Source organism: Sciurus carolinensis, chromosome 4, assembly GCF_902686445.1.
Source record: "Sciurus carolinensis chromosome 4, mSciCar1.2, whole genome shotgun sequence".
Classification (NCBI taxonomy): domain Eukaryota; kingdom Metazoa; phylum Chordata; class Mammalia; order Rodentia; family Sciuridae; genus Sciurus; species Sciurus carolinensis.
The window spans coordinates 91,792,327-91,819,624 of NC_062216.1; the positions used below are offsets into that span (position 1 = coordinate 91,792,327).

Below are 27,298 nucleotides of genomic sequence, written 5' to 3' on the forward strand. Positions count from 1 at the left end.
ATTATTTAAAAAACATGGACATTCTATTAGGTATGATAGGTAATCTGGAGATATTTAAACTATATAGGAAGATGTGCATAGGTTATATACCAATACCATACCATTTTATATAAGAGACTTGAGAATTGGTGGATTTTAGTAGTCACCAGGGGCCTGGAACCTATCTTCATGGTACTGAAGAATGATCATATACACAGGTAAGTGAGATGATATTTGATACTTATTCCAAAATAATCCAGTATGTTGAAAGGAAGGGGTATGAGGGTAGATGTGGAGATAAAACAAGACCAGACATGTTTGGTAACTCTCAAAGTTGAGTCATGGTTACATGGGAGATCACAATAGCTTTATCTCTACTCTTAATATTTTTGACAATTCCAATAATAAACATTTTAAAAGCTATCTCTATCCTTATTTCATTCTCTTTCAGTTCTTTCTGAAAAACTATAACATGATTTATGGAAACAAAGAGCTATGAAATTCCTTCTTCAGAACAGTCTGAAATAATAATGAATTCCAAAAGCATTAAATCTTCTCTATCCTTCATAATTTATTTCAAAAGAAGACTATTTCTCACCTCAACCAACACTACATATTTATACAAAGGACCTTGACAAGAAGGTTTTGATTTTTTATGAAGGTAATACAATAGTTGTGTTTGAAAAAACTATGGATTTTTTTAAAAAACAGATAGTTTTGAAATTATTTTTCCCTTAAGATAGCATTCCATTAATTTGACACCCAGTGAACTAAGGTATATCTTCCAATTTGCCAAATATCTGTCACTGTCTAGTGGCTAAAATTTTTATTTTTTTCCCCATGCAATCAAAACAATAGAACGTCTTTCTCTAGACTGAAATCAATCCCCTAAATCCTTTTAATCTTGTTTTCTACAATAAGCCTGTCATCTGTCCTGGGTCTGAGCTGACAAGGCTTCACAATGACATGGCTATTTCCCCAGCTAAATGGACTGACAGCACCATCTTGAATCATGGATGTATCTTAACTGTCCTACGTAGCTGTAAGAACAGAGTACTTCAAAAGAATGAATGCACTGCAGTCACTGAACTTAATTAAAATAAACTTCACACAGTTCCACATTTCCAGTAAGCAGAAAAATAAAGAGGACACTTGACAAATGAAAGATGAAGTAGAAGCAGGATGTCACCATTAGATAATTGTAGGATTCATAGCAACCCTGAAAATTACCTATCATGCCCAAGTGAAGGCAGAGATATTAATTTTTTTTTTACATACAGGGAGGGACTTTGTGTGTGTGTGTGTGTGTGTGTGTGTGTGTGTGTGAGAGAGAGAGAGAGAGAGAGAGAGAGAGAGAGAGAGAGAGAGAGAGCACAATCAAAATAGAGATGACACCACAGAATTTGTAAGGGTTCTGCCATGGTCTATGATGAAAATTCTTAGCAAGGCAATGATCTTCTGCTGCTTTATTGGCAACACAGCAGTATAGTTCAGAGTACACATCCAAGAATCTGATTACTGAGTCAATTACCAGTTTTACTATGAACTAACTGTATAGCTTGGGTATTTTTTTTTTTGTCTCCTATGTATTTCAGTCTTGTCATCTATGAAATGGGACTCTTCAAACTTAAAACATAATAGTGGCAACCTCTTCCCAGATTTTCTTGAGGATTTTATGATGAAGCACTTCAAATAGCCTCTGGTACACAGTTACCAAAGGGAAACGCCCACATCATGCTGACAGTTTAAATCTCTGAATCTGGCTTTAACCCTTCTTGCCAAAGCAGTATTTGGGCTCTGTTATAGAGATTGCTCATTGTCCATTGTCTAGTGATTCTTTTCTCAATGATAATAGAATTTCGATACTTAGCAGGCCTTATGGTCACCTGAAATAAAAGACTGCACTTCCCAACTTCCTTTACTGCTGGGCATATTCACATTAAGTTCTGGCCAATGCAAATCAACTAGAAATGTTGTGTGGGATTTCTAGGAAATGGTCTAGAAAGGAGTTTGCCCTGCCTTCTCTGCTTCCACCCTGCTTCCTGGAATACAGATGTGATTGATGGCTGAAGCCAGGACAACCCACCAGACCAGGAGGTCTTGTGCTAAGGAGGGCAGAGTGACTGGACAGAAGGAGTTCCAGACCTTCTAACGCTGCAGCTTCCTTACCTGCCCTGGCTTTCCACTTCCAGACCTCAGTCATGAGAGAGATGAAGTTCTGCCTTATTGTGCTTTTCTTTTTGTTTTGGTTGACCTCATTATTATTGTTTTGATTGTTCATACAGTCAACAGAGCCCTTCAGATCTGCTCAGTGTCAATAAACACTGATTAAAAAATAAACATTTCATTTACAAACGTCTGTGCCAGTTGATGTGTAGATGAAATGGGAAATAAGGACCTGTAGAAGATGGGTATCTGAGGTTGTGAATAGGTTAAGAAAATAGAGAAGCCAAGAAAAGGGACAAAGGCACACATTCTAGGGAGGGACATAAGAATCAATACATGGATGTGGCTCAGTGATAGAGAGCCCCTGGGTTCAATCCCAAGTACCAGGAAAAAAAATCAATACATGACTATGAACCATTGTTAATATAATTCAGGGAAAAAAATAGTACACAGAAATTCTAAGGGGCCTGGAGACAAAAGTAATAGTTTTAACATGAGAAGAAAAGAAACCTAGAGATATCATTAGTGGCTGTAGAGTGTGAGGAAAGGAAAAATTTATGCAATCGCTGGGCCTTGAGAATGAGCCAAAGTATTTTGGCAGCCAGGCACTGAAAGTCAGTAATCTATAATAAGTGAGCGCCACCACACCAAAATTGTTCATGCAATGAATCCACTCTGAATTTAATAAGGGAAACATTCCCATCCATACTGGGAATTGTTAATTTAATGACAACTTTTTTTGTTGTTTGCTTCACTAGTAATTGGTCAAGGCAAGCATGCTGATTTATGTCCTAAGAAATTGTGGGTTGTCTTCTTTCATAATAGCAAATGCAAATCCAATGTAATCAGCACTAAAAATCTTGTCAGTCTGGCTGACCTGGAATTGTCTGTTAGAAGTTGATTGATGGGTCTCATGTTGTGCTCAGTGTGACAGCCAGAGCATGCCAAAATACTCGCCTCAACATTGTGACTGACCCATCTCTTCAATACTCTAGCAGATTTTAAATTGTGCAATGTATCTCCTATATGCAGCCTCTCTTGTTATTTTCTAGCTATATTTCAAAGCTGGAAAGAAACTTTGGTATTCATTTTGTACAGTTCCTTGTTTTTTAGGAAGATGCCAAATTGAAAATGGCCAGGGCTGGTGATTATCTAGAAAGCTTTAAGGCAAAAATCCTCCATTACATATTCCATAACTGAACTCAGAAGTTGAGTTTACAGTTTTACCACAGAGTTTTCTAGAAGTTCTTCTTTATGCAAAGTAAAAAAGACTTAATGAAAGTCTTTCCCTGTGTTTGGTCCTGTGTGGACACAGAGATAGTTGATAAGAGTCTTCATGAAAATCCATTTTTATTCTTGAAAACAAACCAAATCATCCTAGACCTTCTTTTAATTTAAAATTTTTCCATATAACATTTGCATATTTGTGATTTTTTTTCCGAATATGTTTCAATTTCTCCACACTCTTAAAGATTTGATGGCCCAAACTAGATTTGTCGACATGATAAATACCTGACTAATATGGACCGTGAAGGAAAAACCATTTTCTATACACTGCACATAAACTTTTAAATGTTTTAGCATTTTCTCATCACTAGTGCATGTGTGTACACACCCACATGCACACATGCAAATATACTCCATGTGGTGTTTGATGGAACTAATTTTTTTCTACTATTTGTCATCTAGTTGGTGGTCTCTGACCCATGTCTGTGTGGGTGGAGTGTCTAAGAACACAACTGAGACCTCATCCTTTTTACCCTCCAATCTATTTTCATAGTTTTCAGTTATGTTAAAAGAAGACAGTTGTTAGCATTCACTGTGGTTTAGAAGTCTTCAAAATAAAAGTGTGGCAATTATTTCCAGGGAAAGATAGGGAACACATAATATAAAATTGGCTTTGACAAAAGTCTGATAAATTAAGGTAGAGCAACATGGCAACATGTGTGTCATGCGTGGTGCTCTCCGATGCCTTGCAACAAATGCATAAGGTAGACATTTCACTCCATCTTAAGATGAGAAAAAGTTAAATAGCTTCCTCGGACCATCCATGATGATGGGAGACAGGATTTCAATACATGACTATGGCTTCTGTACTCGGGATCTTAACCATTCCATTATACTACCTACCAATTTGGATATCTCTAAATAAGGAACAATTTGGGCATGATTTCTCATACTAAAGAAATGGAATAAATCTAGAACATCTATAAGAACCAAACAATAATAGTTGCTTAGTTAATATAGGAGTTGTCACAGAATGCTTGCCCTCAGCTTGAATAAGCATCAATTTTAGAACCGTGCTCAGAGGCCATTTGAGGGTTGCTTTATTGTTGACAGCATCTGCTTTTGTGATAGGACTTGAAGTGTTTTGTAATTACATTGTGGGTGTACACTAGAACTAGCCTAGAGTCCAGGCAAGGGTGAGGAATGAGTGCTATATAATAACAAATGGAAAATGTAGTTTCAAATGCCAATGGAAAAAAAAAAAGCTTCATATACACATATAAAACCTGCTTGGAATTATATTTTTTAAATGTTCCCCAGATGGTTTGGCAAAGGAAAAATATATAGAGAGAAAAGACTGGAACAAGTGAGGCCAGATGTTAATGGTTAAGTTAGGGCTGTCAGACTTCCCAAATAAAAACACAGGATGCTTAGTTAAATTTGAACTTGAGAGAGACAACAAATAATTTTTTCAACATAAGTTTGCCTGAAATATTACATATATATTGAAACTTAAATAATACTTGTTTTTAATATGAAATTCAAATTTAACTGGAAATCCTATATTTTATCTGCCATTCCTGCAGAAAGTGATTCCAGATAAGGATCTGAGTATTCGGTGTTATTCATCCAATTTTTCTGTGAGTGAAAAAATTTTAAATAAAAACCATGAAATACTTGCTGTACATTTGTGTATTTAATGATACTATCAGGCTTAACAGTAATTATTAATTTTATTTTATAGAAAAGGGGGACTGATTTACATTTAAAAATTGCATTTACAACCTAGAGACACCTAGGTGGTGGTGGGACAGTTGAAACCCACCAGAGGGATCCAGCAGCAGCATGCATCCTGACCTGGGAAAACTCTTTGTCCCCACAGGCTCAAGATTGCCCGTCTCTGTCCAGAGATATGTGGCACTTTGGGAGGGCTAGTAAGGGAAATTCCCCTATGGCCCTCCCATATCAAGAGAGATCCAGCAGCCTGGCCTGGGGAAACCTCTTCACCCCCTCAGGCACCAGCAGAGATTATTGAGAACCTGTGGTACCAGATGAACTAAGTAGACCAAAAACAATGCCATGAAGTCTCTGGAAAATTAAACTGCTATTGGATGCACAAGAGGTAAGAGTTGGCCAAGATCCATGTGCTAAACCTAAATAGTGTGACTGCCTGCTAAATTAATGAGATTTAAATAGGACTCAGCCTCCTAACATAATAGACAAATTATTCAGAATACAATTGAAAATCACCTGTCATACCAAGAACTGAGAAAATCACAATCTGCATGAGAAAAGACAATCAATTGAAAACTCAACGTGAATCAGATGTTGGAATTGCATGGTGAAGATTTAAAGCAGCCATAATAAAAATGCTTCAACAATCGAGTACAAATTTTCCTGAAACAAATGAAAAAGAAAGTCTCAGCCAAGATAATATCATTCTCTTCAGGAATGTACCAGTGGATAACATAGATTTCTTCAAAGCAGTCTTTGAAGTAAATGTAATAACTGTAAATACAGCCAAAGTAATTTGATATAGGCCACTTAATCAAGTATAATCAATGTCCAGAATAAAATAAATGATGTTTGAAAGGTAGTGTAGATATACAAGCTATCTGTTCTTGCATGGAATTTATATTTTTAAAGTACTAGTGTTAAAAACAGAGGAATAACTTCAAAGTTTTACTAATCCAAGCAACTCAATTCTTATTTGCCTTAAAGCTAGTGCCAAGAATTTAGCAAAAAGATCAAATGTCAGAAGTCTCTCTAACAAACTAACCAGACTGGGTTTTCCAAATGTTGTTCTACAATGGAATTGAAGCATTGTAGAGATATACAAATGATTCTCTGAGATATATTTGACAGGCTGATGGCTAGTAGAATAGAAATGATTTGAGTCAAAAACACCATATATGTAGTCACTAGGTCCCCACACGCTAAAAGACATGTGCTAAGTTGAAAGGAACTGCAATTCCGCAATGGAAATATTTGTTACCTATAAATGTGATTTGCATTTTGGGTTTTTTTCATAGCACAAATAGATGTTCTGTTGACAATAATTCTAGCAGAAATTTATTGTGAGTTTACTATGAATCAGACACTGGGATAAGCATATATTTGTTGTTTAATGAATATAGCAATCCTCATGGTATTATTATCATCATTTTAAACAAAAGGAAACAGAAGTTGAGAGAGTTTAAATAACTTGTCCAAGGCCATACAGTTTTGTCATACTTGCTTAGAAAAACCCCAACTCCTCTTTGAACAAATTATCTGCTTACTTCATATTTATATTCTTCCCACTGAACACTTTACTACTTTAACTTCATGATAATGAACTTCATGGGGTCCCTTGATACCGTCAGCATTCAGACTACATTTCCCAACAACCCTAATGTTTTCCAAACTTGTTGAATTTGCAACGTCTCCCTCCCACCCCCAGGTGACCACTTCGCTTCTTGGTTTATTGAAAAACTACACACATAAGAGAAATTGTGATTCTTCACACTCTGCTTTCCTGCTTGTTACTATGGACAAAACATCTGTATTCTTTGCTTGTATTTCAGAAATCTCTCTCCTTGTACCTTGGGCATTCTCCCATTTCTCACTTGCATTGTTAATTTTTTTCTTTCTACTGAATCAAGTTTTTTGGTATACAAACACATGGTTACTTCTCTCATATTAATAAAACAAAAATAGGTACACACAAAGTCACACTCTCTCTCTCCTCCCCAGCCAGCCGTATAATGTTCCTTTGAAGCACAATTCAAGACTTGCTTAACATTGCCTTCTCCAGGTCTCATTCTCTTTAAAACTCACTCTAAATAGGCTTTTGTTACCTTTCACCACTCTTACTAAGGTCAACGATGCCCTAATATTGTTGAATTCAGTGGCCACTTCCTAATTCTGTCTGTGCTTGGTCTCTTGACACAGTGGGTCACTCTCCTCCTGGATGTGCTCTCCTCAGTTGACCTCTAGGACATCTGTCCAGTTTCTTAACATGAGAGGCCAACGCTCAGACCTTAGTTTCTTTTCTTTTCTTTTCTTCCTTCATTCCCTCAGTAATCTCATCAGTCTGCTGGTTCTAAATATCTTCTTTCTGCTGATGACACCAAATGCCTATCTCTAGGCTTCCCTTCTGAATTCCAGACTCAAATATCCACTTCTCTGCTCCCCTTTCCCATCTCAGACCCAGTAAGTCCAAAGTCGCAATTCTGATCTTCATTTTCTATCAGTCACAGTTCTGGAAAGAAACAGATGGCACATTTTAATTAGATAATTTGAGGGCAGTTTAATAAAAAGTTTAGTTACAGGATATAAAGGAACCACAAAGGACAGTGCACTGCCCCACTGCTGATAAAGGCAGCTATTGTTCCGCCAAACCTGAAGGGTAAATGAGTGAAGGGAGGAAGCAGTTGTTATTAGGATGGAGGGAGGAAGAGAGGGAGAGAGAGGGAGAGAGAGACAGGACTGGGGGGAGAGGAGTCCACTGACATGGGCTATGACCTTCAGTGGAAGAGTAGAACCAGCTTGAAGCAAATCCTCCTTCCTTTGAATCTCATGCCAGCATTTCTCACTGATGGAACATGTCATTGGAAAGCCAAAGAACAAGAGATGGGCTGATGTTCTCTCACAGACAACTCCTCCCCTCGTGCCTTGGACACCATAGGAGGTCAGCCTCCTGAGACACAAAACAGAAGAAAGAAGGGTGGACGGTGCAGCTAGAGAGCAAAAGCATACCTTTCTAAATTCCAGACCCAAATATCCAACTGTCTCCAATATCCAATATCTCTCGCTCCCCCTCCCATCCAATCTCTCAGATGCCACTGGCCCTACCTTACAAATGTACTCAGCCTCTGACCTGGTCCTCACAGAGCCCTCATCACCTCTTGTCATTCACAGCTAATGGGCCTCCTTATGTCCACTCTTGTCCCCATACACACAATTTTAAACACAGTACCAGTGTAAGCTTTTATGTATTTCCAGAAATTTATCCACTTTATCTAGATTATTCAATTTACTATCATGATTGTTTATAGTAATCCTTTATTTTTTTAAGGTTGGTAGTAATGTTCCCTTTCACTTTTTTTTTTTAAGAGTAAAGGGGATATTTGTCACCTGAGCATGCACAGCATTCTTTTTAATTTTTTGCAGTCATAGATGAACAGAATATCTTTATTATGTTTGTTTATTTTTTTGCAGTGCTAAGTGCCTCACATGTGCTAGAAAAGCACTCTGCCTCTGAGCCACAGCCCCAGGCCCCACCCTGCACCCCTATTCCCGCTTTCATTTTTTATTCAAGTAATTTTAGTTTTTTCTTTTTCTTTTTTCTTGGTCAATTTAGCTAAGTTTTCTCAACTTTATTAATCTTTTCAAACAACCACCTTTTGTTATCACCCATTTATATAATTTTTTTTATACTTTATCCCATTAATTCCCTCTTTAATCTTTATTATTGCCCCTCTTCTGCATGTTTTAGTTTTAATTTGATCGCCTTGTCCTGGTATCTTAAGGTGGAAGTTTAGGTTTTGATTTGAGAATTCTTCTCTTTTAATGTAGGAATTTACAGCTATAAATTTTCCACTAAGGGTTCCTTTAGCTACTTCCTATAAGTTTTGTGCTATTGTGTCTTAATTTTCATTCATCTCAAAGTATTTTTTCTGAAGCATACAGCTACTAACGTCCACTAATTTGGGGCTGATTGCTATTGTTTATAGCAATGTTTTGGGTGTAAAAATTGCTTAATGGACTAATTCCATCAAATTTTGGCTCCTTGAAAGAGATAAGGACCCAGGTCTATTTTTAAGATTTGTTCTAATCCCAGGAAGACTCTTCACAGCTGTCTCTTTCCCTATTTTTCTCTGTAAAACTATCTTGTCTGCAACTTGGCCTATATTTCCAAAGAGTCCCTCAATCACCTCCCAATTACCTTTCGCCTTTCCACTGTTTTTGAGAGTAACTTTGAACTTGAAGCTTTTTATACAGCTGCAAATAAAGGCAGTCCCTTCCTTTATTAAGGGAATTGGCACTCTGCTCTATGGCCAGCTTATCCCCCACTCCAAGCAAAGTCTCTGAGCTGCAGCACTGATACTAAAAGCAAGGACAACAGTGTCTTTTTCTGAGTGATTCCTCCACTGTAGGAACTGAGTATTTAGTAGTTGGTATACAGCAACTCCAGGTCTTCTCAGCATGGAAGGTCCCTACCCTATCAGCCAAGAAAAGGAAAACCAAAGTCCCAGTATTCTCAGTGGTGCCATGCCCAACATAAAGACAACATCCCTTGAGCTGGAACAGGACAAGTTTTCATTCATACTTGAAACTTAGCATCAGCCAAAGACAACTGGGGCAGGATGAGAAATGCTTACATTTTGTCCCTACCAAGATGATAACCCTCCAGTTAGGAGCTGGGCAGAGCTAGAAACAGCCCTGTGCGTTTGACCAGACCATTCTGGAGTGGCATTTCCAGCTTGTTGAGCTTGGAGGGAGCCAAGAGGTTCTGGGCTGAGCTATCACAGGCTTTCCGAATTTTACCAAGTTTCAATAGATTTTCTTAAATAAATATTTATTCGTTTGCTGTATGTACTTTGTTTCATTTCCAGAAACTTTGAAATTATTATTTAAAAAAATTTTTTTTTAATTTTCCTGGTGAGTGGGTCCATGGAGTGCCCACACTGTTGTGTTAGAAACAGAACTCTCTCCTCCAGAGTAAACTTTTTTAAAACATCAGTCAGATCATGCCATTTGCCTTCTCAGAACCCTCCACTGACTACTACTCTCCCCTAGAAGAAAAACCAACTCCCGATGACGGCCTGTGAGACCCTGTGTCCTGCCTCTCTCTCCCACCGGCTCTCAGCTCACTTCACACTTCTCCTTGCTCACCTGGCTCCAGCCACTCTTCTTGCTCTCCTTACACATATCAGACTCTCTTGCTACCAGCCTTCACACTTCTGTTCCTTCTGCCCAGAACAGTCCTCCTCTAGGTATTTATAAGGCTAACTTCCTACCATCCCTCCAGCAATTATTCAAATACCACTTTCTAAACAAAATTTGCCCTGAGCAAAATCTACCCTGTCATATAACACACCCCAACCCATGCGGCATTCCCAGTGCCCCTATTTTAAACATGTATCACTTTTTAACATGCTCATACAAATTGGTAAGAAATTAAGTTTGCCATATATATATATTTTTTTTTATCAGTCCTCTTTCATAGCGTAGAAGTTTCAGAAGCCACTCTTGTTTACTAATATATTCCAATCTTTCAAAATTGTGCCTGTCATTAGTGAGTGCTTGATAAATATTTGTTGAATGAGTATTGATAGGGTGAAATATTGGAGTCAGGATTTGATCCAGAAATCAGCTTTTAAGCAAAAACCTTTGGTAAAGCTACTTTCACACATTGGGTCCTATTTAAATGAAATTCATGGGCTGAAACCATTTTTTATAAATACTTGTCACATAATGAGATTTTTTAGTGTTTATTTTTAAAGTGCTTAGTGAGCCTCAGGTGTCTGAAGTCATTGGCAGGCATCATTGCCAAAGTAAAAATCATAATACTTAGGAAACAAAACTTTGGCCATATTTTATATTCATTTAACAGAATTACAGTTTACACATCCATGGAAGATCAGACTTTAATCTAGTTTTATTTTTGGTGGTATTTGTACTTATTCCCAAAAATCTTCTTCAGTGATAAACCCTGATATCATATTATTGATGGGGCTTCCAGTGGATGAAGATTCCAGTTTAGACAGTTGTTCTGAAACATAATACTTTATTAGCTTAAAATCTCATGGCAGATACCATTACGACAAAGTAAAAGCTGGGGTCCAGTTTCCTTTTCTGAAACCAAAGTCCCTGGACCTGAGAATGGAAGGCAGGGTTGGCTTTGGCTTGATGCAGCTGGTCTTTACTCTGAGTGCTTGTTTAAGTGAGAGAGGTGAGCTAAAACAATATTTTGTGAATATTTGTTAGCATGATAAGTTCAGATAGTCAAATAAGCTACAATGTTTCAAGTCATCTTTTTTAAAAAGAATAATACAAAAATCTGTGCTCAAGCTCTCCTTTTTGTTTCCCTACTATTACGGTTTGTATTTCTGCAAAGATGCTCGCCAATCTTTAAAAGCACTTTAAAAATGAACACCAAGGAACTCAGTATGCTGAAAGATGCCAATCTGCCTTCATCCTCTTTGGTCACATACATCTTGAGGTTCTATCTAAAGCCTTTCTGCCCAAATTCTCCAAATTATCATCACTAAGGCTTAGATTGTCATAAACCTCTTCTTTCTGGAAAATTCTGCCTTCTAGTGATCCCTGCAGACTCTGATAGCTGCTCTCCACATTGCCCCAGGACATCAACCAGGTACATAAACGTCTTAAGTGTAGATCTATTAGGCCCAACTGCATATCAGAATGATGTAGAGATATTTTAAAAAAAATACTGCCCCACTCTTAGGTTCTGGTCCAATTGATCTGGAATGGGGATTGGTATCGGTATATTTTTAAAGACCCTTGTTTGATTTTAATATTCAGTATAAAATGAGTCTAAGCCTTGCTGAACTTTGGGGGAAGATGATGTTAGAAATGACTTTTATCATTATATTTATATATTTTTCTTAGAATGTTGTCGTAGTCAGTTTTTTCACTTCTATGACCAAAAGACCTGATAAGAACAATTTTAGAGGAGGAAATTTTATTTGGCACTCATGGTTTCTGAGATTTCTGTCCACAGACATATGAATCCATTGCTTTGGGTCTGGGGTGAGGCAGAACATCATGTTGGAAGAATATGGAAGAGGAAAGCTGCTCAGAAAGTGGCAAGCAGGAAGCAGAGAGAGAATTCCCTCACAGGAACAAAATATAAACCCAAAGGCATGCCCTCAGTGACCCAGCACCTCTAGCCACACCCTACCTGCCTACTGTTATCACCCAGTTAATCCACTAGCATGGATTAATCCACTGATTAAGTTAAGGCTCTCATAATCCAATCCTTTCACCTCGGAAAATTCTTGCACTGTCTCACACAGGAGCTTTTGGGAGATACTTCATATCTAAACCATAACATATGGCTCAATTCAATATTGTCCATTCTGAAGCTAAAACAGAATGTGTGTAGTCCACTGTTGTTGCATGATGAGGAATACGGAGCTAGACATATCTCCTGCCCTCAAGTAGCTTTGGGGAAACAGAACAAAACAAGGCAGATGCTGAACAAGAAATCACAAATGTGAGGAGTCACCATGACCATGTCGGGTATTTGAGTGATGTCAAGACAAAAAAAACTATTAAGTGTGACTGATTAAGAAAAGTGTTTCCATTAATAAGTTCTACCTTTTAATGAAAATGCATCAGGTGACAATTCTTTCACAAGTCAGAGTGAATTGGTTTAATGAGAGTCTAGTTTTTCTTATCAGTTATCTGCTTATACGAAGCTGATTTGTATAGGGAGGTAGTGGGGGATCTGACCTCTGGGAGGCCTTGCCTCTGGGAGTCTGTGGAGTATCAGAGATCAAGAGTTGTCTGGGAAATGAAGTGCAGGAGGCAGGAACTGAGAGGGGAGTCTACACCAGGCTCATAGTCTCCTATCTGATCCTTGATCTCACCAAGTCCAGGGCTTCTGGCTGACACTTAGTTTGCCCTCCTCTTGATGTTCCTGTGATGGGTCTTTTTTGTCATTCAAATCTCAGCCTAAGTATCACCTCAAAGGGGGCTTCTCTGATCTTCCAAACTGAAGGATTAGTGGTCACTCTGCCACAGCATTGTATCATAATTCACCAAAACTACCTCTTCTATTTTTCTACACAGAACGGATGATCCCTGACTTACAATGGTTTAAGTTATCATTTTTTGACATTATGATGGCAAGAAAGTGATACTCATTCAGTAAAAACAGTACTTTGAATTTTGAACTTTATGGGCTCCCCTCCCCCAAGGTCTAGCGATATACAGTCAAGTACTCCATCGGGCAGCAGCAGTGAGCTGCAGTGTCTAGTCAGCCACATGGTCAGGAGGGGAAACAACCCTGTGTTGCTGACTGTGATTTGCAGTGGGTTAGATATATTAAATGCTTTTTCTCTTTGCAATAGTTTCAATTCACGATGGATTTGTCAAGACATATCCCTCTATCAATCAAGGAACAGCTACAGTTTGTTTACTCTCATCTCTCATCACAAGAACACCACAATTCATCTTGTTTACCTCTTTATCTTCCATGACTGGAACAGGGATTTGTGTAAGATGTTCAATAAGTATTTGCTGCATGAAATATATTCTTTCCTCTCAGGCTTCTTGTTTCCTTCCATTTCCTCTCATTATAAGAAACAACACAAGTTGAACACAGTGATTATTGGTTTTCTCTACATCTAGAACCTTCAGAACAGTGTTTCTAGAGACCCATAAGGTCAATGGAGTAAAATGCACAAGGAGAAAAATGGGACAGAAATTTTCTCAGCTTGCAGAAAGGCTGATGGTTCTTTGATAGCAAAATGAGCAAAAGATAACATAAGAGAAATGTGGGCATCTCATGCAGTATCATCTGGAAATTTTTATTTTATTTAAGTTTAACTGCAAATGCTCATTTTGATTCAAAAACTCTTTATTTCTGCTATGTGCCAGAAAATATTCTCCAATTTCTCCAAAAAAGAGCTTTAAGCCCCTTTTCTATGCACTCTGTGCCAAGAACACTGTTTGGATTTTATATTTAAAAAGGAAACTAAGGGTTGACCCAAAAGACACAGAATTGTTCAAAGTCATTTGGACAACTGTGCATGCGTTGAAGGATGTATTGAACAAATGAACTCAATATTCAAAAACCAAGGCCTTTGTTTTGCTCTCTGACATGCGGGGGCACTCAGTGTGATATTTGCTGCATGAATTTGCAATGAGAAGGCAGGGAGACTTGACAGCCCAGGGCTCATGGACCCCAGTGCCTTTGACTTACTCAGTGAATATCAGGATTAATGTTGTGAAGAACAAGGTGATTCAATTTCTCTTGTTTGTTTTTAATATTAAAAGAAATGATGATTAAGAAAATCATAAGTTATTTATGGCTTCCAGCATATTAAGAGTTGATTTTGCAAATGATACAAATCACTGTCTTGTATATAAATAGATCTGAATTCTCAGGGTATACGTGTGGGGGGTGTTGTTGTCAATTCATTTAGTTTGTTTTTTTCTTTTAGGATTGACTGCATAGCAGATGTCCAGGAGAAGAGAACTGAACAATGATTACACAAACACCAGTGATACAAAGAGAGAAAAAAGAGGAGCCCCAGACTGTAAACACAATCAGCCCAGATGAATGGAAGGCCACAAAGGGACTTGCTGTAATCAAGATGCACAGATCTGTTTCTAATAGGCCCCAGGGATGTCAGGCAGGGCCCTGATGTATGAGCTGGTGCATCTATATTTGCATATTAAATATATAAATAACCAGCAGTGCAGGAAGAGATAGGGGGGAAATGGGAACGTGGCATTCAAAGAGGATATTCATCCAGTTAAAAACTAGTTGGAATAAGACCAGATTCTAGTGTGTCTAGATAAAGCTTTTGTAACAGGGCCCAATTCAAAAGCAAGATCAATATACAACCCTCACCTGACTGAGATGGCCTGTATAGCTGAGAAATAACTTCTGATCACCCAGTATGACTCTCATAAGGCAGGTCAGACTGGCTCACTAACATCCATCAAGCATCCGTTATGAACTCTACTGTGGTATGTAAGTGGTATTGTCAAAGGGCTTTAGTGTTTAGAGTGGAAAGGAAATAGGTAACTAGTTAAATTCCCTATAATGTGGTAAGTGAAGGGATGCGTGTCCATCCAGGAGGCTGTGGGAGTTCAGAGGAGGCACAGCAGAGAAGGAGACCATGGAGGAGGAAGTTTCCTTAAGACTGAGCTGCAAGTAACAGGAATATAACCTAAGACTGCTTAAATTTTCTGTGCCCATTCCTGATAGTGGGGAAGGTATGAGGAGATTATGTCAGTTCTTTCTTTGCTCTTGTTCTACACCTACATTTTATTCCCTTTAGATTTGGCAAACTTGGTTTTGTTGATATTTATTTGTTTGTTGGTTTTGAATTGCTGAGGCTTGCCTTGAACTGTTTTATGACTAACTCAAAAAACTTAAAGAAAGTAACCCCAAGAAACTTTCCCAAGACTTCACGCAGGATCTGTCAGGGGGCCATCTGGAACCTTCCCCCATCCAGACTTCTGGGGCAGCCTGGTGAGTACCTACCTCTAGTTTCTCTGGAAACAAGAGACTGGGCTTTATAATTTCAAGAAGACATTTTCTTCTCTGGGTGCAGGAACAAACCATGTGGTTATATAACAACATTACTCAAAGTTCAACAAACATTGAACCACATCCTGTGTGATGTGCTGGGGTAGATACAGTGACACAGAGGACAGGCAAGTTCTCTCAGAAGGACTTTGACAGAATGCTTTGCATGGTGGTTAAAGAAAGATGCTGGGGTCAACTCTAGGCTCAAAACCTCACACCATCTCAGAACCCTTCCATAAGTTACTCCATTTTTCCAAAACTTGCTTTATCTACTAAATGGTGAATAGTACTAAGTAATAGTACTTAGATGATAACTGTAAAGATTAAATAAATGAATAAGCAAAAAGCCTTGTGAAGAATGTTGGGCTCACAGTAAGTCTAGTAACTATTATTACCATAGAATTTGAAATAAAAGAAATTAGAAATTAAATCTGTAAGGTAAGTTTATAGAGTAAATACTGTGAAGAAAATAAAACAGGATTACAAGAAACAGCATGATTGGGAAAATCACTTTGAATTGGCTCAACAGGGAGGGCTCTTATAGAAGTAACATTTAGCATAATTAAGCAGATGGTGGAGGGAACAGCATTCCAGACAGAAGGAAATAGAAATGCGAAGGCCTTAAAGCAGGATCATGCTTAGAGTATCCTAGAAGGAAAAGGGAGGCAGTGTGGCTAGTGAAAGGTAATGAAGTTATGGAGGTAGGGAGACACCAGATAAAAAGTCTGATCAAGGATGAGAAACAGGTTCTCGTTTCTCTCAGTGAGTGGTCCTTACAAAGAGAATTAGTTCTCATAAGGTACAGGTAGATACTGCCCAAGTGAGGTTAAATATTCATGCTCCTCAACTTATTATGGAGTTACTACCTGATAAAACCATTGTAAGCTGAAAATATTGTCAAAAATGCATATTATATGCCTCTACAGAACATCATGCTTAACCTACCCTGGCCTTAATCATGCTCAGACACTTATTTTAGCCTACTGTTGAGCAAAGTCATGTAACATGGAGCCTATCTTATAACAAAGTGATGGACAGTTCATACAGTGTTCAGATGGTATGCTTTTACACCATTGGAAAGTTGAACCACCCTACATCAAACATCATGGGAAGGGACTGTGTGTACCACTTTTAGTTTTCATCCTTTCATCCTGGGGTCTTTCCCAGTCAAAAAGTTACAAAGTCCAGGTGGGGTATGCACAGAGAAGGAGGGGATTTGTTAGGACAGTGGAAGGTTCTCAAGGAGTCTGGATCTTCCCCAGTCGGGTGGAAGGAGGGTCCACAGTTGACCAGCAGGACTGCTGTGTGATAGCAGTGTGGTCCCTGGCGCAGCCTGTTGGCTCTGGCTGTGCTGCAGAGAAAGGCAGGACCCAGGGACAAGGTTTCACACACACAAGTAACCCACAGATGATCCTTAAGTACAGCTAAAAGTCAGTCAAACTAAGTACAAACTTCTATGTTATCATCAAATTGCTTCAAGTTTTATAATTAAGGTTATGGAGCTTAATTAAACTAAAAGCTGACAATTCCTTATAAAATGTTTAAAATTTTATTACTAAATGATATTTGTAATATTTATTTTGAGTGGGAATGCTCCAAGTTGCTAAAATAAATTATATGATCTATAATGTATAATAGATCATATAATTTATAATCTGTTGGACATTTGAAAGTGAAAGGAGGTCCTATTAATAATAATAGAACAATAGTGTAAGCCAAGATTGTCCTGGATTAACAAGGACTTATTAAGGAATTAACCACTCCTTATTAAGGGAAGGATTTGAGATTTTAGTTAAATGAGGTTGGAAGCCACTAGTGAGTTTAGTCAGGGTAGTACATGATCTGATGTATTTTCAAAAGGATATAAATTGGTAGAGCCATTATGGAAAGAAGAATGGAGGTTCCTCAAAAACAATTAAAAATTAGAACTACCATCCAATCCAATAATTCCATTTCTGGAAAAATGACCAAAGGAAACGAAATCAGTATCTCAAAAAGATATCTGCACCCCATGTTCAGTAGAGTGGTATTCATAATAGCCAAGATGGAATAAACGTACATGTCCTTCAATAGATGAATGGATAAAGAAAATGGGATATGGATTTAGCCATAAAAAAGAAGAAAATTCTGCCATTTGTGAAAACATGGATGAACCAGGGCATAAGGCTGAGTATAGTAAGCCAGACACAAAAAGACAAATACTGTATGATCTCAGTTATATGAAGAATCTTTAAGAAGTCAAACATGTATAAGCAGAGAACAGATAGCAGTTGCAAGTTACAGTCATAAGATGAATCCAATGAGGAACTAATGCACAGCATAGTGACTATAATTAACAATGCTCTATGTTTTCTTGAAATATGTTAAGAGAGATCTTAAATTTCCTCATCTAACCCAAACACACACACATAACTGTGTGTGGAGATGAATGTGTAAATTGATCATGGCAATCATTTTATAACACACATATATATATCAAATCATCACACCGTATGCCTTGAATAGATACAGTTTGTTGGTAAATGTTGCTTTATAAAGCTGGAGAAAGAAAAGATCACTTTGGATTCTGTGTGGAAATTAGATTGCAGGGGATACAAGCAGAAGGAGCAAGCTACTAACAATTCTTTACAGTGGTCTAAGCAAGGTATGAACGAAGCTTGAGCTAGAGAGGAGCAGGGTAGATGGAGAGAAATAAATACAGTGAATGTATTGGACATGGAGTTGGCAGGACCTACTGATAGATTGGAGTTTGGGGAAGAGAAAGATCACAGTTCAAGAGCATGAGCTATTGAGCAGATGAAGCTGCTCTTCACGGAGGTGACAACTTTCTTTATGAGTCAGTAAAAAGATGTTCCATGTCCACAGTTTGATCAGGAGTAAGTAGATGGTATTAACAAGAATGATAAAAACTAACCCCTTCTGATTGCTTATGAAGTGTCAGATATGATTCTAAGAACATTACATGTATTAATTGAACACTCATAACAGCTCTGTGAGACAGGCTTTATCAACATTTTATTCCAAAAAGTTATAGTGCAGAGAAATGAAGTGACCAAAGTCATATAGTCAGCAATTAGCAGAGCTTGGGTTGGGTTTTATTGATTCCAGAGTCTGCCTGTTAACCACATGCCACACTGCCAGTTAGTTTGACTCCTTGATCTGATTTCATAGGCTCAATCTAGAATAATCACCAAAATTGGAACACAAGCTCTCTTCCCCAGATGTTTTGGAAAAGCCACTGAAATCAGTGGGTCACACACTCAGCTTAAATGGAGTTGCCATTTCATGGAGTAGGTGAGCATGAATCCTATCTTTTGTATTTTATGATCTAGGAGGAATCTTCCTCTGCCTCGTCTTATGCACTTGAAGCAGTAGAAAGTACCCTGAAGGCTTATTCCATGGTTAAATGCATTGTTCTGGAGTCAGATTCCTGAATTCTGATTGGAGCTCACCAGCTGTTAGCTGGATGACTTCAGTACATAAATTCACCTCTTTGTTTGTTTCCCCATCAGTAAATTGGGGAAACTATGCTAGAGGCTGGCTAGTTTCTCACTACACCCTATTCATTTTTCTTCTGGTCACAGACCTGGACTCTATGTCATGGCTTCTCTTGCTGTTTATTGTAGTTGTATGGCTCTGGTCATTAGGATAAGGACAGATGTGATGGATGCTGCCTTCAGATCTGGTGCCCACAAATCTTCCAAGTGACACACCACACTCCCTCTTCCTTGTCTGCTGAATCAATACAAAGGATCTAGCAGAGAACTCCATGGTTCCAGGGCACAACAGAACCAGGAGTCTCTGAATCTCTGTATGATTATATGGAAGACCTGCAAGTAAGACCGTCCACTTTGAACTTCATAAATCAGAAGTAAATATGTATTGTATTAGATCAATGCAAGTTTGGGGTACATTTATTAAATATACTTCAATTATATATCCCAACTAGTATAAATATCTACCTCCTATGATTACTAAAATATCTACAAAGCATATGGATAAATATGTTTACGGGACATAGAAGAAAATGTATTCCCAGGCTTCTTCCTTCCCAAATTCTTTGTTACAACTAGAGAGTGAAGTAGACCTCATCTGAACTCATCATTCTCCAAGTAAGGCATCTCATTGTAATTGACAATACAGTCTATTCATATACAGAAGTGGGTATTAATACATTCTCTAAAACAAGCAGAACAGTAAGAGATAAGCAAATATGACCTGAGAGAGGTTGAAAAGCTGATGCCTTGGTCTGTTTGTGCTGACTACACGAGTCTGGGTAACTTATAAACAACAGCAATTTGTTTCTCACAAATCTCAACTGGAAGTCTAAAATTGAGGCACCTGCTAGTTTCAAGGCCTTTGTGAGGGCCTGGTCTCTGCTTCTAAGATGACACCTTTCATTTCATTCTCTCTGGGGGACAAACACTGTGTTCCCCACATAATGGAAAGAAAGGGAAGGGAAGGGAAAAGGACCTAGCTAATTTCCCCAAGCGTTTTTATAGAGTTGCTAATCCCATTCATGAGGGCTCCCTTCCCACAGCTTACTCACCTCCTAAAGGCCCCACCTCAATGGCAATTAAGTTTCAAGATCAAAAGTTTGGGGGTGGGGACACATTCAACTGCGTTCTGGAAACTTTTCTCATCCCTCCCAGAGTCTTCACAACCTTAGTCTGTAGTTGGGGTTATACGACCTGTGTTATTGGATCATTCCAACAAGATTACACGACCTTGCTGATGATTAATATCAGTGAGTTTATTACAACCCACTATCTTTCTTTTGGGTAGATGCAGCCTCCTCAGACCTGTGTTTTCTTATAGCAGGTGGGCAGAAGAGAAGACATCAAAAGTCAGAAAATTGATTACATCATACAGAATCAGAGATACAGGTTTAGAGATGAAAACAATTCCCGAGAGATGCTCAGATTTTCCTTTGAAGATCTTTCATTGTTGCTCTAATGTAAAAGTCCCCACCCCCATATAAAAACAGATATTCACAGACCATTCAGCAAGTGATCAGATTTCCACCCAACAGAAAGGAATATTTTGAACAAAAAGATGTTTTAAGCCATTTGATAGCTCACTGATATATTTATTTATTTCTACACGACCTGCCAAGTTTTTGCTAGATTTATGTTGGCATATAAATCTGTTGAAACTTGATTTTTTTTTTTCAGTTCAACCTCGGACTTTTAAGATGCTATCCTTTGTCATCGTCACTCACCATCTTGTATCTCTTAACGAAATCACAAATCTTATTTTACGATATAGCACAGTCATAGAAATACTGCCCGGGGTGACACAAAGAATACTTCATGGGTGTCTAAAATGGCCTTGTAGATAAATGATTCTATCAGTTCAAAGATATTCATGTACTCACAGAAACCTCTCATCACAGGAAATTTTCCAGCATACCAAAATGTGAGGTAGGAAGCACCAGCAGAAAATGCCCCCTCAGAAAGGGCAGGACTATCAAGCAGATACAATGCCAAGGAAGTCCTCATCACATGGCTTAGTTCCAGAGGACTGTTAGCATTCACAGAAGTACATTGCTGATAGGACAGACAATGTTTATGCACATCTCCCTCAACATCCTTAAAGAGGATGCAGATTTGTAAACAACAAATGAAAATCCTTTCCCCTTCCCTAACACATAGACCCCAATCCCCTGGGAGCCTCTCACTTTCCTAACCAAAAAAGGGGACTTATACTTTCATATCAATCCACTACCCATAAGTTCCACTTACCCCTATGAGTTCATCATTTCCCAGAGCATCGGGCAAAGGATATGTCTGGACTACAGACCCATGGACACTATCATTTCTGTCAAAAATTCATCTGCTTTGCTATTGGTCTTTCTATCTTGTCCTCCTTCCACCAGTTTTGCATCATGAAAGTACAAAGCATTGTCTCCCATGTGCAGGGAAGGATAGAGGCTGGACTGGCCAAACCAGAACCTCCCTTATCTATTAATTGCTTTTGACCCCTCACACCTATTAAGCATAAAACCAGTCAAATAATGCCCTGAAATGTGTTCATGTTGCCCTGACAGGCTCATTTCCAAAGAGCATTCAAATTCAACAGTAGTGCTTGGTGGGAAATGGAGACAGTCACTTGTTTCTGGTAAATGATTCAATAAAGTTCAACGTGATAGCACCATCTCTCAAAGGCTTCACACGCCTGAACTTTAGATAACATAAAGAGTCCCCTTCTGTCACGGAGCAAAAGAAAAATGGCTTATTCTCCTACTGGGACTAAATTGAAAGATGTCGCTGATCTATCATATTTAGCGGCACACTTATAATGCACAAAAGCTTCTGTGGCACTGATTAAAAGGAGAAAATATCATCTGGCTAGCAAAGAAGATCTGCAACTAAAACAAAAGTGTTCGCACTCTTGACTAAACATTTACTGTCAACAATCTGTCTTCTGTATGTGCCCAGAAAAGCAACACTTCCAAACACACACACACACATAGACATAGACACACACATTTTCTCTTTTTCTCTTCACAGTAAATTTGCTCTCAGGAACAATTACCCAAGTATAATTTCTCTTTCCCTTGTAAGTTAAATGCTTTGTGCATGTACATCAGGATTAAATATGCCTCCCCCTCTAAAGGAGGACCACAGGCCTCTTGTGAGGGTTTACAAAAGAAAAAAAGAGGATTATTTTCTTAATTTCTCAGCCCTTATTATGATTATTATACTGCTCATTATTTCACAAATAGGTTTCATCGGTCCTAAATTGACCATCTAGGATCTCTACCCTGAGTCCCAATTTGGTGAAAGGCATGGGCCTGGTTTTCCTAGCACATCTGCAATATCCTTGCTGAAGATAAGGAAGCTCTGTGCACTTGATCTTCAAAAACTAGAACAAGTTCATCACTACAGAGCCATCATTTACAGCAATGCAGCTTCTCTTTCTTGGACTTTAAGTCTCATTTAAGTGAGATCCAAACACTGGGTGACCTTAAAGATTTTTTTCTTCTTTTTAACAATATAAATAAAGTATTTCTTTGAATAATAAATAAAACCTTTTGTTCTAACTTTCTGAGTTGTCAACACCTTCAAAAGGGAGAAATTCCAACCTAAAATATATTATTAATGTTTTACCATTTAAGAAATTATTATAAATCATAATTATTTCAGCTTACATCTCTACATTGTTGAAGTGTTTTCCTTGTGAAATAAATTCGGGAACAGAGAAGATCAAGATTAACCAATTTTATGAATATTGTTTTAATTTTCTTATTTTACAATGATTTAAGACAGTATTTCAAATCTCATTAATTCCTGTAAGTATAAACCATTCCTATGTAAAGTGCAGATGGTATTTATCACAGGTAAGAGATAAATCTAATTATACATTATACATAGTATCAATAACTTCTTGATTAGGAGTTTGCTACTCTGCAAACTTCTATTTCATATACCATCTAAAATTTCTCATTTTATGAAAATAAATCATACCATCTGATTTATTTTTGCTTCTAAGAAAGGAAGGCTTTTATCCACCTAATTTTTTATACATTGTCCCAGCATGATAAAACCATACTCACAGATGCTTAGTAAAATTTTCTGAACATAAGCCATAAACTCTATGTTCTACTCACATTGTGATAAGATGTATATAGGAGTAAAATCAGACTCTCCCTCCAAGCCCTATATTTGGAATTGAGAAAAAACTCCCATTGGAATAGTGGAGACAGTTTGGAGCCTCACATCCAGAGAAGAGGGAGGTTTGGAAGCAATCCCAGAGGAAAAAGATAAACATATTCAATTATTGGGAAGTGGATCAGATGGGGAAAGCAACTGCTCTTGTTTAATTTTGAAAAAAAGGGTTTGTTCACACATGGCTTCCCAGCATACGAAGTGCATTTATAAAGGAGAAGATAATTAGCTACTTTTTTTCTCTCTCCTAGACTTTCTCTGTATTGAGAAGAAAATATAAAAGGAAATATTCATAGAAAATAATTGTATAAAAATTGTTTTAAAATGTTTTGGCCAGACTCTGAGTCAGGTTAGATGTTTCTTAAAGAAAAGTAGGAGGCTGAGCTGACCCTATGAAAAACAGTCAAATGCAAGGTTAGTTTCTGTACTTGGACTTTCTGTGCCTCCTTACCAATTTGAAAACTCCCTGATCTCATTCTGTAAGGCACCAAAGACACAGGTCATTTTTTTGCTTCCCCATCAAATCTATCTCATAAAAATTTGATAAAGTCATCCATAATATGGTATGTAGTTTTGATAATTAACACTATAAACACAATAAGCATTCAACAAAATTCAACATAATAATATTTTTGGAGTTCCTGGTGAGTACCAGCCTTTCTTTGTTGCTATTATCCAAAATCTTTGGAAACAATGAGTACAGTTTTAAGAGGCAAGCATTAGTTACCTTTGAATCAAAGGAAGAAAAGACTTAAGTCAAAGGAATGTAACCTCAGTTGGTGTGTGTGTGTGTGTGTGTGTATGTAATGTGTCTTCCCTAAGTTATGTGTGTATATATGTAAATGTACATAATAAAATTACTAATACTACACATTTGTTTCCCTATCTATAAAGGGAGTATTCTTAACCCCATGTGATATAACAATTATATTGCTACTGTATTCTTAGTTTTACACCATTTTCTGAGTTCAGAAACACTTAGAAATAATGTGAAATGTTTTCTGCCCAAAAGACCAAAACTAGGGAAGGGAAAGAGAAGTATGCAAACATAGGTTAACTTTCTGTAACAGACAAGGTGAGGATATAACAATATACATAACAATAACATTAATAATAAATACCATTTGTAGACTTCAGCCACTATGCTACTTGCTTAACATTGGTCTTCTTTAATCCTCAAAAGATTTTGGGAAGGAAACATTATCATTTTCTTTCCAGAGTTGAAGTAATGGAGGCTTAGCAACATTAATTAACTTTCCAGGGTCACACAGTTACTAATTGATGGGGCTGGGATTGAGCCCAAACTATCTGGCTATATAGTACATACTTAAGTATGTACTTTCCTTATCCTGGACCTACTGCTTCAGTAAGCATGCTCTGTTCCCTCTGTTCTTATGAATCTCAGATGTGATTTATTTAGTTGGGTTAAAATAAATGTACTTTCTGAGTCTTGGGCTTTGAATACTATATATAGGTTTAATTAAAACAATTTATCTTTATTTTATTCATTTTGCCTCTTTGAGTATATGGACTTGTTACTAATTATTATTGAAACAACATTAAACTTAGAGAAAAATTACAAAAACAGCATGAAAACTTCTATTCTCCTGAACCAATTTGAAAGTTTGTTACTGACATGATGTCTGATCATCCCCAAATATTTTAGTAGAAATTTCCCTAAGTAAGAATATGCTCCTGTATATAACCACAATAAACTATCCAAATCAGGAAATTTTCACATTGATACATTCTTAACAACTAATCCTGAGACCAACTGGAAGTTTGAAAAATGTCCCAATAGTGTTTTTTACAGAAGAATCTAGTCTAGAACCACATGTTCCGTTCAGTTGTTATGCCATTGAGAACTTTGCTCATCCTTTTCTGAACCTTCACAGTTTTGACAATTTCGAACACTGCAGGTGGTTAGCTGGTTTATAGAATGCCTTCACTTTGGGTTTATTCAATGTTTCATCATGATTAGATTCAGATTCTTTGGCAGGAACAACACAGAATTGATGCTGTGTTCTCAATTCATCCTCTCAATTTTTATTTGTCCCATTTCTACTGGTGCTATATTATTTGATTTAAAGTGTCTGCCAAGCTTTGCCAGTGGGAGGCTACTCTTTTTCCCTTTGAATAAGTATTGTGTGTGAATTTTGAAACTATATAAATATCTCCATTAAGCTTTCACTTTCTTTATTTCAGTATGACTCATTGGTTTGTATCAACTTTAATTCATTACTATAATTACTTATTTTGATGCCTCGATTTGTCATAGATTTGGCCCATGGGAGGTCCTTCAATCTGGTCTGTAGGTCCTACTGACATGTCTCCATCCTACTGTAAAAGCACATCCTTGTTCCTAGCCCCCCTCCCAAAAATAAATGTTCCAGAGTTATATGGTACTCTTCCTGCCTTCAACCTGGGATAGAACTTTTTCCAAGGAGTACTTGTTCTTTCAAGTGGACAGAGTATTTTAAAACAGAGCTCTTTATGCTAGGTGCATACCTTATGAACACATATGCACATATTTGTTTCTGTATCTCTATGAATTGAAAAACATGAATTCAAACATATTTCATATTCTAATCTAGCACCATATATTTCTTCTATTTATCACTTTTCCTCTTTATAAACCCTCTTCTTTAATCATATGGAACCTGGCTCCCATTATTTTTAATATATTTACTTATTTGATCAAACCCACATATGTATACCCTACCTCTCACTATCGCTGCCACTTCCCAACTCTCTGCTAGTGGAAACATTCTTCTTACTCCAAAACCCCACAGCAGATAGCCCCCCAGGCAGATTCCCTCCTCCTTCTATCTGTGCTCCAATCATTCTAGGACCATTTGCCTACCCTAATCTCTGAAACCTACCTCACTCAGTTCAATTTAATGGAATTTGGAATAAACAGTTCAGGAAGAATAAAGTAACATTTCTCTCAAAAATGTAATTGTTTTTTTATTTGTAGGTTTACTGAAAAATGACTAGTAATTCTAAGATAATTCATCCTAAACTTAGAATAATTAATATTGGTTCCAGAGTAAGAGAACCTAATTTTATTCTTTTCTAACTACGGCAGATAAGAATTTTCACTGTATCTTTTAACTTTGCCTATGAACAGAACCAATAAAACCAACTAGGTGACAAAACTCATTCACAGTGTCAGAGGCTTTCAATGTTTGTTGGAGTCATGAACACATTTGGGATTCTGATAAAAATAAATAAATCTTTTCACAGACATGTTCACATCCAAGAAGCTGACTAACCGATGGTTTGTTATCTGGTATACCATGGCTGCTCTGAAACTGCTAGATATTGAGTACAACACTTTGAAAGCAATATCAGAGGTTTCACAGGAAAAGTAGTATGGATCCCTTTGTGAAAGGACTTCTGGTCTCTTCCAGATGACTCCATCCCACAAGGATTTCTCCCAGATTCAGGGTAGATAGTGTGTACTTTGAATTTGTCATACTCTTTAGGTACTAAGGCAAAACTTAAAAGATCAACAGTTGAATAATGGATGGAAAATAAACATGAAAATATGCCCAAACTCATTAGTAACAAGGGCAACACACCTTAAAATCAAAATGAGACACTATTACTCACCCAAGTCTGACAAAGCCGATGTTAGCAAGATTATAGACCAGTGGAAACTCTTTACATGCTACTTGTGAAAGTATCATACAAGTAGACATCAGGAATGGTGAAGAAATGTAAACTATAAACGTGTAATTCTACTACTGGGGATACAACCTAAAAAACAACAACAACAAGATTTTACAAGAACATACATAGGAACCTTGTTTTCATGATCAAAATAATGGAAATAAACCAAATGCATTTCCGTGGAAGAATGAATAAATGGTGGTATAGAATAGTGAAAATGACTGACTTGAAGCTAAACAACACAGATTAATCTTATAATGTTGGGTCCAAAAAAGTCAGAGAAATATTCATACAGTAAAAATTC

The 27,298-nt window shown here is 37.4% G+C and overlaps 1 protein-coding gene across 4 annotated transcripts in view; it reads right to left on the minus strand.

Moving 5' to 3' along the window:
- The window catches only part of Lmntd1 (lamin tail domain containing 1), a 448,551-nt gene that overhangs the window by 196,934 nt on the left and 224,319 nt on the right, over positions 1 to 27,298 (minus strand). The gene's annotated exons all lie outside the window — the stretch shown is intronic.